The sequence below is a fragment of the Panthera pardus genome, unplaced genomic scaffold (genome assembly GCF_024362965.1).
Source record: "Panthera pardus isolate Hobbes unplaced genomic scaffold, ASM2436296v1 HiC_scaffold_17, whole genome shotgun sequence".
Lineage (NCBI taxonomy): Eukaryota > Metazoa > Chordata > Mammalia > Carnivora > Felidae > Panthera > Panthera pardus.
Window position 1 is genome coordinate 63,788,499 of NW_026526732.1, and position 15,085 is coordinate 63,803,583.

Genomic DNA, 15,085 nt, shown 5'->3' on the forward strand with positions numbered 1-15,085 from the left:
TGAAAGAGGAGAAACAACAACCAACACCACAAAAATACAAAGGCTTGTAAGAGAATATTACAAAAAATTATATGCCAACAAATTGAACAACCTAGAAGAAATGGATAAATCCTAGAAATACATAATCTCTCAAAACTGAATCAGGAAGAAATCGAAGATTTGAACAGATTGATTTCCAGAAATGAAATTCAATCAGAAATCAAAAAAACAAAAGTCCAAGACCAGATGGCTTCACAGGTGAATTCTATCAAACATTAAAGAAGAATTAATACTTATTCTTTTCAAACTATTCAAAAAATAAAAAAGGAAGGAAAGCTTCCAATTCATTCTATGAGACCAGCATTATCTTGATACCAAAACCATACAGAGACACTACCAAAAAAGAGAACTGCAAGCCCATGTCTGTGATGAGCATAGATGTAAAAATTCTCCACAAAATATTAGCAAACTGAATCCAACAGTACACTGACAGAATCATCCACCAAAATTGAGTGTAAAAACCATGCAATAATTTCAGTAGATGCAGAAAAAGCATTTGACAAAGGATAACATCCATTTGTGGTTAAGAGTAAAAAACCCTCAACAAAGTAGGCATAGAGGGAACATGCCTCAACATAATAAAGTCCATCCATGCCCACCGACAGTTAACATCATATTCAATGGTGAAAACAGAGATTTCCCCCTGAGATTAGAAATGATACAAGGAAGTCTACTCTTACCACTTTTATTTAACATAGTACTGGAAATCCTAGCCTCAACAATCAAACAAGAAATAGAAATAAAGAAACAAAAGGTATCCAAACTGGTATGGATGCCAAATGAGGGTTTTCTATAAAACCCTAAAGACTCCACCACCAAAAACTACTAGAACTGATAAGTGAATTCAGTAATACAGAATGCAGGATACAAGAAATCTGTTGCATTTCTACATACTAATAATGAAGTAGGAGAAAGACAATATAAGAAAACAATCACATTTACAATTGTACCAAAAAGAATAAAATATTTATGAATAAACTTAACTAAGGAGGTGAAAGACCTGTTCTCTGAAAACCTGTACATTGATGAAAGAAAATGAAGACAACACAAACAAATGGAAAGGTATTCCATTATCATGGATTGGGAGAATAAACACTGTTAAAACGTCCACATTACCCAAAGGAATCTACAGATTCAATGCAACTCTTATCAAAATACCAAAAGCATTTTTCACAGAACTAGAACAAATAGTCCTAAAAATTGTATGGAACCACAAAAGAAAATAGAAAAGCAATCTTGGAAGAAAAAAAAAATTGAAAATATCACAACCCCAGATTTTAAGATATACTACAAAGCTCTAGTAATCAAAACGGTATGGTACTAGCATGAAAATAGACACATAAATCAATAGAACAGAAAAGAGAGCCCAGAAATAAACCCACAATTATATGGTCAATCCTCAACAAAGTAGGAAAGAATATGCAATGGGAAATACAGTCTCTTCAACAAATGGTGTTGGGTAAATTAGACAGCTACATGCAAAAGAATAAAACTGGACCATTTTCTTAAAATATACACAAAAATAAACTTACATTTAGGACCTAAATGTGAGACCTGAAACCATAAAAATCCTAGAAGAGAGCACAGGCAGTAATTTCTCTGACGTTAGCCATAACAACATTTTTCTAGATATGTCTCCCAAGGCAAGGGAAACAAAAGCAAAAATAAACTATTGGGACTGCATTAAAATAAAAAGCTTCTGCACAGCAAAGGAAACAATCAACAAATCTAAAAAATAATCTACTGAATGAGAGAAAATAATTGTAAGTGACATATCTGATAAAGGGCTAGTATCCAAAATATACAAAGAACTTACACAACTCAACATCAAAGAAAAAACAACAACAAATTATCCAATTAAATAAATGGGCAGAAGACGTGAACAGATATTTCTCCAAAGAAAAGATACAGATGGCCAACAGACACATGAAAAGATGATTAACATCACTCATCAAGGAAATACAAACCAAAATCACAATATCACCTCACACCTGTCATAATGGCTAAATTCAAAAACACAAGAAACAGCGTGTTGGTGAGGATGTGGGAAAAAATGAACACTTGTGCACTGCTGCTAGGAATACAAACTGATGCAGCCACTGTGGAAAACAGTATGAAGGTTCCTCAAAAAATTAAAATAAAGCTACCATATGATCCTATAATTCCACTACTAGGTATTTACCCAAAGAATATAAATACATAAATTTGAAAAGATATATACACCCCTATGTTCATTGTAGCATTATTTATGTTAGCCAGATTATGGAAGCACTACAAGTGTCCATCAACAGTTTAATGAATAAAGAAGTGGTATATAAATACAATGGAATATTACTCAGCCATAAAAAATAAAACCTTGCCATTTGCAACAATATGATAGATCTAGAGAGTATAATGTTAAGTGAAATAAATCAGAGAAAGGTAAATACCATATGATTTCACTCTTATGTGGAATTTAAGAAATAAAACAAATGAGCAAAGAAAAAATAAGGCAAATCAAAGAACAGGCTCTTGACTATAGAGAACAAACTAATGGTTACCAGAAGGGAGGTGAATGGGAGAATGGCTGAAATAGGTGTCAACTTAACCAAATTCCAAGACAGCTAAAATAACAGCTATCATTCATTCTTTCATTTATTCATTTATGTAGCAAATATTTATTGGTCAGTGACTATATGCCCAATTATGTGCAGGACATGAGCACTGAGAAGAGTTTTTAGTTTTCTGGCATTCTAAGAATGATGTATGGATAGTTAGGTGAATCTTACTCTCTTGGGTCAAAAGAAAAGATTGTCAGGACCATAGTATGAACTCATCCCCAATCCAAAGAATTCTTATATGACAGATCATTTCACATAGACATCCCAAGAGACAATGTGGGTCTCTAGACATGGTATTAAAAGCGTCACATTCATTGGCAGAGGAACAACATGACAAGGTATATCTAACAACGTAAGGCTTAAAATAAAGATTAAGATTAGTTAGTTACCTGGAATTATATGCTATATCATAATTCAGGCCCCGGTTCATTTGTGGCTAACAAGAGATGCATATATTTTTAAGACCACCAAAATTTTTTAAAAGTTTTTAATATTTTATTTTTCATTTTTGAGAGACAGAGTGTGAATGGGGGGAGGAGGCAGAGAGAGAGAGGTAGATACAGAATTCGAAGCAGGATCCAGGCTCTGAGCTGTCAGTATGGAGCCTGATGTGGGGCTTGAACACACAAACCGCGACATCATGACCTGAGCTGAAGTTGGCCTCTTAACTGACTGAGCCACCCAGGTGCCCCTAGACCACAAAAATTACCGAATTTTATGTGAGTGGTGACCTAAAGCCATGTCAAAATCTAAAGTCCTAGCTCCCTATGACCCCCTTTGGTAGACTGTGAATAGATAAGATGTCTTCTCTTAATCTTATGTTGTCTTCTGCATATTAGGGCTAAATTCTATGCTTCTCATTCTCATTTATTACATCCTTCCCATACCTTCACCAAGCCTCTGGCCTCAACACATCTTCATGATGGCTCACCATGTTTTAGTGTTTCTTATCTATCCCACTCACTACAATATAGTGGCAGTCTATACTATTAATGGCAGAAATCATGTTTACTCATTTTTGTGCTCTTTGTGCAAACACAGAGCTTGGCATGTAGTAGGTACTTAAAAAAAAAAGTGTGCTAAATTTAATTTCACATACACTAAGTATGTTTAATGCCATCACCTTTTATATGGATTAACTTTAAGATGAGGGGCTAACTCAACTCCAAAATAACATTTTAATCATATTATAGACCTTGTTCTTCTAATGTGGTTTTTGTCAAGAAAAAAATCAAAGAGATAAAAAAATTTTTTTTAATTTCTAACTTTGTCTCCAAGTCCTATGGGGGGATAGATTTTCTATACTGAGGAAGTAATATCTGAGTCTTACGTATATGAGATTTAATAGTAAATATAAGACTGAATCACAGGAACACTGTGATAGTTAACTTTATGTGTCCACTTGGCTAGGCCACAGTGTCCAGACCATTGGTCAAACATTACTCTGGATGTTTCTGTAAAAGTGTTTTATAAGACATTTACATCTAAATTCACAGACTTTACAAAAGCCAGTTACCTTACATTGGGCCTCATCCCAATCAGTGAAGGCATAAATACAGCAAAAGGCTGATTTTACCAAAGCAAGAGAGAATTCTCCAGAAAACTGCCTTCAAACTTCATCTATAACTTCACCTCTTCCTGATTGTATGGCAGATTGCCTAACCACTCAAATAACAACTCTTTCTTGAGTCTCCAACCTGCTGGCCTCCCTCATCAAGCTTCCCCAGTCATGGAACTGATATTAAAAAAAAAAAAAATATATATATATATATATATAAAAAAGTATACATATGAAATACACACACACACATATATATATATATATATATATATATATATATATATATATATATATTCATCCTATTGGTTTATTTTCTCTGGAGAAGCCTGACAAATATAGACACTAAGGAAAGAATTTATCAAGACTAAAGACATGATCTGCTACCCTACTTCAAAGAAACGTTGCCCTTCTCCACTTCTATGTGTGATGAATCCTTAAGTTTTGCTGTAACTTCTCCAAATTTAACTATAATTCTATAGTCCCTAGGACACCTGGACATATTAACTGAGTTACTACCTTTATAGGAAATTAAGGGCAAGAGGAAGCAGGCCTCTATCAAAGGAGACCTCTTCCATCTTCCCTATAATCAACAATATTTAGTTTGATGAACACAAAATTCATACACATACATACACACACACACTGCCCTCAGCAGAATCCTCTTGAATAAACAGACTTCTCTTGGTCTTGGGAGCTTAGGAGTCACATTTTCTTTTAGAGTCAGTTCTTTTAGTCACCTCAGGATACAGACCTAATGTCTGGTATTTTAAAAGCTGTCATCTTTTAGTGCCTAAGAATTAGGGAATGATTAGATCCAAAAATACCTACCTAGTGCCAGATAATCATGGTAAAACTTTCACTCAGTCATTCATTTATCCAATCAGTAAAAGTTACCCATTTATTCAATATTTGTTGAGCACCTATATTGTGCTGAAGGCTATGCTTACATTCAAGGATACAACAGGGAGCAAAGAGAATCTCCCTAAAAACAATATTCCCTGCTCTCATGACGCTTATATGCTAGTTGGGATGACTTACATTAACCAAAGAACCACAGAAATAAATGTACAATTGAACTGTGTTTTATGATAAAAAAGTGGAGGTAAACAGCATGAGAGAGCATTGAGGTAGGCAGAATTCTGAAGTAGCTTCTGAGACTCTTTTCTTGTGTATACGTCATGTATAATCCCCATCCCTTATGCATGGCAGAATATGTAAATAATGGGGTATCACTCCTATGATTGGGTTACTATTCAGTTGACTTTGAGTTCATCAAAAAGAAATCTAGGTTGTCTGGGTGGGCCTGACCTAATCAGAGGAGTCTTTTTAAAAAAATAAAACATCAGAAAGATGCATTTCTGCCTGGAAAAAAGCAAGCAGCCCATATTATGAAGTCCCCATGGGAGACATGTAACAAAGAACTATAGATAGTCTCTAGGAGTTTAATGCAGTCTGTGGCAAACAGCTAGCAATAAAAAAGGAACCTTAATCATACAACCTCAAAGAAATGAGTTCTACCAACAATCAATTGCCTAAAAGAAGACCCTGGGTCTCAAATAAGAATAGTAGCCCAAGCAATCCCTTGACTGCAGCCTTATTAGACAGGAGCAAGAATATCCACCTAAGCCATATGCATACTCCTAACCAAGGAAACTGTGAGATAATAAGCTTGTATTATTTTAGGTAGCTAAATTTGTGGTGATTTGTTATATCAGTAGAACACTAATACAAGCAGAAAATGTGGAGGTGACCTAGTCAGAAAAGACTTTCCTTGGGAGGATATGTTTGAACTGGTGAGAAATAAATATTTAACCAGGAGAAGACAGTTAAAGGTGGGGGGAATCAGAAACAGAAGATGTAGGTTTAGAATCTTTAAAACATTTAGAGATACAGGAAGCATGGCAAACATTAGAGCTATGAAGACATATATGGTGGAAAATATGATAGAAATGGGATTGGAGAGGAAAATGGGGTGAAAGATGCAGGGGTTTTAAAACCATGTTAAGGAGTTTAGATTTTATTCCCAGTATCTACAGTGTTGGTATATCACCTTAAATGTTCCCAGAGGGTAGCTCTTTTGCCGCAGATTTCCATCCCAGAAGTCTCTAGGGGCAACTCTATAGCTTTCAAGGACCTCTGACAGGAACGCTGTTAGTCAAGGACACAGCATCATACTAACTTGCCCAAGACCCTTCAGTGGACATGTAAGATGGTCTATCTCCTAGACTTATTTGAAGATCATATATTCCTTGGGCATTTCCCCGTGTCAAACTTTTTTTTAATTTTTTTTAACATTATTTATTTTTGAGACAGAGAGAGACACAGCATGAACAGGGGAGGGTCAGAGAAAGAGGGAGACACAGAATCTGAAACAGGCTCCAGGCTCTGAGCTGTCAGCACAGAGCCCGACGCGAGGCTCGAACCCACAGATTGTGAGATCATGAACTGAGCCGAAGTTGGACGCTTAACCAACTGAGCCACCCAGGCACCCCTCCCCATGTCAAACTTTAAAATGAGTTGAGAATTAGGAATTGAGGGAATCGTGATGGGGAGAGTGGTACACAGAAAATAAAAAAGAAGAAATACTCTCATGTCTAAGAGTGGAATATACTTTGCCTTTAACCTCCTAATCTCTGGTGTTCTCAATTCTCCTGCTAAAAGAATAGGTCATATGTAAGAGGAACCCAGGATACTGTAAAACTTTGTAAGAGCACATAGGTTTCTATAACTTATGCTATGCCTTACCTTTTGAATTAAGAGTTAGCAAGGGGAAGTTTTCAAATATCTCTTTAGCCACTCTTTCAAAATATGCAAAGAGTATTTTTCTCATTCTTCTCCATGCAATGTAAAATCCATCTTCTTTATTCTGACTTTTCCATTTCAAAATTTAAAAACCTAAATTAGGTCAATTTTTACATTTGGACCACTTTAAGAATTCTGTGCTAACCTTGATATAATTAAGTCATACAAACTACTAAAGTTATTTTAAAGAAAGCAAGTATTTCTCAGGTTTCCATTGCCTACAAGGGAAAGTTTTATTCTTAAACACTTTTAGAAGGTGACTGACAAAGTATAATACAAATTACATAAGTTATGGTTCACTAGATTCAGCAATTCTGTATTATATAGAAATTTAATCAATCTTTCAGGGATTGCAGACATATCACAGGAGGAGGTACTTTTGACCTTTCATGGAGAGGTAAGCAATATGAGGTACTGCACTGCATATTTCAGTGAGTTTGTTGGATTTTGTATAATTGTCTTTCTCAGAATTTCTGGACAAATTTGAGCCCTCCAATTTGGTAATTCATGCTGTTTTTCATATAAAAAGCAAAACCTACAAATTATCTACTTGAATCAAAATGTTACCTTTATTCAACCTAAATATTTTCTCTCTCTGCATCAAGAAGGATAGAGAATAAGTAAAGAAGAACATGCAAAGTTATATAGAACACATTAAAATCATTACCTTTGTATCCCTTAAATACAGACTCACAGTCTCGATTAATAGGACTCCTTTTCAATTTTAGAAATGTGCCAATTTGGATAATAAATTGTATAGTTACCCTAGTCAAGTTTGACATCGTATCCAGGATAGTAACTCCAATTCATCTCTGTCCAGTTGCTATTACCCAGTATCGGGTAAGGACAAAGGAAGATTATACACTCAGTATTAACACAGGCTCAATATAGACCAATATATGGCTCCAAAACAGTAGAGAATTCTATGAAGGAGAAATAGTATAAATATGGATTTATTTACTTATAAGTAAAAAGCATAATAAAGCATGAGCTTTTTATGAATAAGAATACAAAATGTCACATGCAATCTAGTGCATATGACTCATACTTAAAATTATTCTTTTCTTTTCAGTTCTTAGGGTTTTAATACTTAAGACTTTTTAAAAATCTCATTTAACAAATGAGGAAGTGAGCCGCCCCTGGGGAGGGGGGGCAATGATTTCTCCAAGATAACCTAGTTTATTGGACAGGAACTTGAATATTGGCTCTCAATAGAGAGTTCTTTCCATGCCATGCCCTATCTCCTGTATTAAAGTTCAAGTTCCCTTCACACCTCCCAAAATTTGAGTATATTCATATTCTAATTATAATTACATTCTAATTAAACTATGTTCTAATTTATTTATGTACAAGTATTAAGGATATCTGTCAACTATCTGGACTTTATTGTAGCTGTAGGTACTACCTTCATAGCAACAAGGCATTGTAACATGTGATTTAAATGTAGTGTTTTCCTTAATGTTAAACAATGTTAGTTTGTAAATAAACCTATAGTTTCAATAGACCTTTTAATTCCTACTATACAAATGTACTAACACTTGAAAAATATGTCATATACAAAAGAAGATATAATCCCTCTGAATATAACATTGAAATAATAAGGAAATGTATTGTACTAACTAAAAGTGCTCACAGTGAAATCACTGTCATTGGCTTTCAATCTTATTTTGAAAGTCACAGACACATTAATATACATTAAGCCTATTATTTGTTAGGGATGAGATCATTTATAAATAGACTTCTCCAACTGTAAATTGGAGAATTTTCTCCATCTGTAAAATTCTGTGTTTTGAATATGATTTTATTTTTTAATGTTTATTTATTTTTGAAGGTGGGAGAGGGGCAGAGTGAGAGGGAGACAGAGGATCCAAAGCAGATTCTGCGCTGACAGCAGAGACCTGGGTGCGGGCTAACAAACTGGAAGATCATGACCTGAGCCAAAGTAGGTTGCTTAACCTGCTGAGCCACCCAGATGCCCTGAATACATTTTTAAACACATTAAATTATAATATGGTTTTCTCTAGTTCACAAAATTAAGTAACTGTTACTTTCTAAAATTGTGTTTTGGGGAGCCTGGCTGGCTCAGTTGGAAGAGCATGCAATTCTTGATATCAGGGTTGTGAGTTCAAGCCCCAAGATGAGTGTAGAGATTACTTAAATAAATAAGCTTAAAATGAATAAGTAAAAATAAATAAATAAACAAACAAATTGTTCACATGTTTAAAATACACAGGGGCACCTGGGTGGCTCAGTTAAGCATCCAACTTTGGCTCAGGTCATAATCTCACAGTTAGTGAGTTCAAGCACTCCATCAGCACAGAGCATGCTTGGGATCCTCTGTCTCCCTCTCTCTGCCCCTCCCTTCTCCTCTCCATCTCTATCTCTCTCTTTCTCTCTCTCTCTCTCAAAAAAAAACACCAAACATTTAAAAACTAGAAAGAAAGAAAGAAAGAAAGAAAGAAAGAAAGAAAGAAAGAAAGAAGTAGAATTGTGTTTTAATTAAGTCATGGTGCACTTTTTTATACTCACTTAGAAACTCTGATTGCAATATTTCAAATTCACCAGAAATACTACATAGTCTAAAACCAGTTCCAAACATGAGCTTTAGCATATACCTTTTTTTTTAAATACTTACTTATTTTTGAGAGAGAGAGAGAGAGGAGTAAGAGCAGAGAGAGAGGGAGACAGAGAATCTGAAGGAGGCTCTGTGCTGTCAGCACAAAGCCCCATGTGGGTGGGGCTTGAACTCACCAACCCATGAGATAGTGACTGGAACCAAAGTTGAACACAACAGACTGAGCCATCCAGGTGCCCCTACCTAATTTCTTTTAATCACATTTTGAATACTATGTAATAGAAGAGAAATGTACTAGTTTTCTTGGACTATTTTTCTTGAGCAACCTATTAAACATTAAAGAGAAATTTATTTTTTTAATGTTTATTTCTTTTTGAGAGAGAGAGAGAGAGAGAGAGAGAGAGAGAGAGAGAGAGAGACAGAGCATGAGCAGGGGAGGGGCAGAGAGAGAGGAGACACAGAATCTGAAGCAGGCTCCAGGCTCTGAGCTGTCAGCACATAGCCCGATATGGGGCTCGAACTCATGAACTATGAGAACATGACCTGAACCAAAGTCAGATGCTTAACCAACTGAGCCACTCAGGTGCCCTTAAAGAGAAATTTAAATCCAGGGAAGCTGTCAGAAAAAGAAATCTACTGGTATATGACTTGAATGTCTAAGTGCTGAACTTTTCATGTTTATTAGTATTAGAGATGGAGAACTACTACTTGGCTGGCATGATGGCATTTTCCCAGAGTTCCAAACTATTTCAGAAATAGAGCATAAAATTAACTTATATGCCTTTCATAACAAAATAAATAAATAAAACTTAAATCCAACATTTACCTATACCATAACCATAATACCAGCTTCCTTAACTATAAATGTATCTGCTTTTGACAACTACAGATTCAAGTCTTCAAATGTTAATAATTTTTTAATTTTTTTTTAAGTTTTATTTTTCATATTTGTGAGAGAGACAGAGACAGAGCACAAGCAGGGGAGGGACAGATAGAGAGGAAGACAGAATCTGAAGCAGGCTCCAGGCTCTAAGCTGTCAGCACAGAGCCTGACGCAGGGCTCGAACTCGCGAGCAGTGAGATCATGACCTGAGCTGAAGTCAGATGCCCAATCGACTGAGCCACCCAGGCGCCCCATATTAATAACTTTTAAATAATTATAGCAGATATTACTGTTTATATGCTGCAAACATACACTTAGGTTAAGCTTTTCTCAGAATCTTTCCTTAAGAATACAATTTAGTACCAGACCAAGAGAAAGAAGAAACTTAAATTCTAGTTCAAGATTCACTCAAAATCTATATGACCTTACATTCAGCACTCTTCCAGAACAATAGCATTTCTGTCTGTTGAAAAGAAAACTATCTCTAATCTCTGGTTCCTAGAATTATAAAGAAATGGGAACTGCTTTAATATTTGTGAAGCACTTGGAGTTCATAGGCAAAATGCTAAGTAGGCAAACACTGAATTATACATACTAGGTATTATTCATGATTCATGTTGTATGTCCTACAGAAAACTTCCCAAGATTTGAGAAATAGTATTTTCCATCTAATTGTTCCATCTAATTGCATTAGTAGGACATATACTTCAATGCAGGAACTTTCCTCAACACTAAAGACAGAATTTTAATCACAATTAACCAATCCTTAGAAGTATTTAGTACTGAAATCAAGGTCAGAGAAGGGGACACACTGACAAGGTAACAGTCATGAGAATGCTCCCTTGGTAGTCATACAATTTTTGTGCAATTTTGATTATTTCCTTATTATAAAACTAGATATGGATATTCAACATTATCAAACATCCTATGCATTTTACAAAACATCTATAAATTCAGTTATAAAAAATTGTCTTTAGAAAATCAAAAGAATCTTCTGCTTCCCTACCCAGAGAAACAAAAGCAGTGTTAAGTAAAAAAGGAACACTTGGCTATAAATCAGGAAATCTGGAGCTTTGGCCCTAATTTGCTAAACTTCATTCATTCGAAAAACATTTCTCAGTGCTTTCCTTGAGTCAGGGGCTATAGAAGGGAGTAGGATTAGACAGGAAAATAAAATCAAGGTTATCAAGGAGGTCATAGTTTAGCTAAGGAGGAGGAAATTCAAATAGTTATAAAATGCATGCATGCTTTAATATTGAAGTCTAAAAAGTGATCTTGACCCAAAATGGATGAAGCAACAATTTCTGTTGTGGGAAGGGGGGATGGACTAAAACAATATAAGTGGCTTTAGTAAAAATTAACAATAATTGCAAATAATATCTATTAAACAATGCCTTTGTATCAAAAACTGAAAAAAAGTTTTACATACATTTAAGATTTTTAGAGAGTGGTTCAAGATGGTGGCACAGAAAGATACTAAACTCACCTCCTCTCACAGTTACAACAAATTTAAAACTATCTATAGAATATTTCCTCTGAAAAAGACCTGAAAACTGGATGAACAGAATCTCAACAATAAAAAGTAAATGAACAGGGATGCCTGGGTGGCTCAGTTGGTTAAGTGTCTGACTCTTGATTTTGGCTCAGGTCATGATCTCATGGTCGTAAGATAGAGCCGCCAGTCAGGCTGAACACTGAGCATGGAGCCTACTTGGGATTCTCTCTCTCTCCCTCTTCCTCTGCCCCTACAGCATCAAAACAGGTAAAAGAGTCAGAGACACACTCTCACCAAAACAAAAACAAACAAACAAACAAACAAACAATATCCCAGGTGTAGCAATCCACAACCAGAAGGGATATAAAAAATATGAAACATTTCCCTGAGAAGCAACGGGTCAGTGTTCCATTTCAGGTACCCCAATCTCTAAATATGGCACAAAAGAGATGACCCCTCCAAAAAAAAACAATTAGCTTTCAAAACCAATGGGGATTACATCCAGGAAAACCATAAAACTTTAAGGAATGGAGAACCAGCTCTTAAAGGGCTAATGCACAGGGCCCACTTACCCTGGGACCCAAAGCAAAAACACATTAGAAAAGCACCTAGACCATATGTGAAGGAGACCCACTTACAAACCTTCAAGAAAATGCTGGAGGGGCAGAAACTTGTTGGGATTCTGTCCAGGGACAGAGACACTCATAGGGGTCATTTTTTTTTATCTCATTCTAATTTGCTAATATTAGCACTGGTGGGTATCATTTAGGAAATCCTTCCATGGAGGACATACCCTGCTGATGGACCCACACACCATCACACCACAGCCACAGTCCTACCACAGCAGGTGGGCATGCACAGCTCACACATGGGAGGCCTCTTGGGTATCTGCCTCTGGTAGCCAGGGGCCATAGCACTACTGAGCCCATGAGACATCTCCTACACAAGGCTACTCCTTCAAGTCTTAGAAAAGTAACTAATTTGCATAATCTATAGAACAAACACAGAAAGTCACAAAATTAGGAGACACAGAAATAAGTTCCAAACAAAACAATAAAAAAAAACTCAGAAAAAGACAGTAATGAAATAGAGATAGGCAGTCTAACTGATAAAGACTGGAGTTCAAAGTAATGGTCATAAAGATGTTCACAGATCTCATGAGAAAAATGGATGAACACAGTGAGAACTCCAATAAAGAGACAGAATATGTAAGAAAGAACCAAACAGAACTCATGGACCTGAAGGATGCAGCAACTTAACTAAATAATATACTACAGGGTTTCAAAAGCAGACTGGATGAAGCAGAATGGATCAGTGAGCTAGAAGACAAAAGAATGAAACACACCTAGACAGAACAGCAAAAAGAAAAAAAATTAAGTAAGTATACCTAAAGTGACCTTTGGGACATCAGGCAAAATAATATTTGCATTACAGGGGTCTCAGTAGTCAGAGAGAGAGAAAAAGGGCCAGAAAACTTATTTGAAGAAATAATGGCAGAAAACTTCACTAATCTGGCAAAAGAAACAGACATCCAGATCCAGGAAGCCCAGAGAGTTCTAAATAAGATGAACCTAAGGAAATCCACTCCAAGACACTAATTAAAACAGTAACAGTTAAAAGATAAAAAGAGAATCTTAAAAGCAGGAAGAAAAAAAAACAACTTGTTACATTCAAGGGGAACTCAACAATGCTATCAGCAGATCTTCCAGCAGAAATGTTGCAGACCAGAAGGGAGTAGCAGGACATATTGAAAATACTAAAAGGAAAAACTTCCCACCAAGAATTCTCTATCCAAAAAATTAAAGTCAAGACTAAAAGTCTTCTCAGATAAGCAAAAACTAAAGGAGTCCATCACCACTAACCCAGCCTTAAAATAAATGTTAAAATAATTTCTTTAAGCTGAAAAGAAACATCAATAATTAATAACAAGAAAAAATACAAAAGTAGAAATTTCATAAGAAAAGGTAAAGACATGGTAAAGACAGTGAATCAGTCACCTTTAAAGCAAGAATAAAGGTTAAAAGACAAAAAGTAATGAAATTAATTAAAAGTACAATAATTAGTTAAGGTAAACATAAAATAAAAAGACTTAAAATGTGACATTAAAAGTATAAAATGTGGGATTGGGGGATAAAAAGGTTAAGTTTAAGAATGTGTTCAAAGTTAAATTCCTATCAATTGGCCACTTTATGCGTTGGATGTTATATGCAAACTTCACAGTAATAACAAAGCAAAAATTGAGTAAATACCCAAAAGAAAATGATAAGTACATCTAAACATAACACTAAAGAAAGCCACCAAACCAGAAGGGAAGAAAGAAAAAGAAGAAAGGAACAGAAAGAAACTACAGAAAACAGCCAGAAAACAATTACAAATGGCAATAAGAACATACCTATCAACAAATACTTTAAAAGCAAATAAACCAAATTCTCCAATGAAAATACATAGAGTGGCTGAATGGATAAGAAAATATGTTTTATGCTGCCTACAAGAGACTCACATCAGAAGTAAGGACACATATCTACTGAAAGTGAAGGGATGGAAAAAGATATTCCATGCAAATGGAAACAAAAATAAAGCTGGTATAGCTATACTCATATCAGACAAAATAGACTTTAAAATAAAGGTAATAATAAAGACAAGGAAGGGTATTACAAAATTATAAAGGGGTATATCTAGGAAGAATATATAACATTTACACACACACACACACACACACACACACATATATATATATATACACCCAACATAGAAGAACCAAAATATATAAAGCAAATACTAATGGACCTAAAGGGAAAAACTGATAGCAATACAATAATACTAGAGGACTTTAACATGCCACTTACATCATTGGATAGATCATCAAAACAGAAAGTTTTGATGTCATTGGGGCACCTGGGTGACTAAGTCGGTTACGCATCTGACTCTTGGTTTCGGTTCAAGTCATGATCTCGTGGTTCATAGAGTTGAGCCCAGTGTTGGACTCTATGCTGGCAGTATGGAGCCTCTCTGGAATTCGCTCTCTTTCTCCTTCTTTCTCTGGCCCTCCCCCACTCAAAATAAATAAATAAACTTAAAAAAAGAAGACATTGGCTGTAAACAGTACATTAGACCAGAAAAACTTAATAGA

At 35.4% G+C, this 15,085-nt stretch overlaps 1 long non-coding RNA gene across 1 annotated transcript in view; it reads right to left on the minus strand.

The window, feature by feature from the left end:
- Positions 1-15,085, minus strand: part of LOC109263444 (uncharacterized) — a 384,076-nt gene that overhangs the window by 158,631 nt on the left and 210,360 nt on the right. The window lies entirely within an intron of this gene.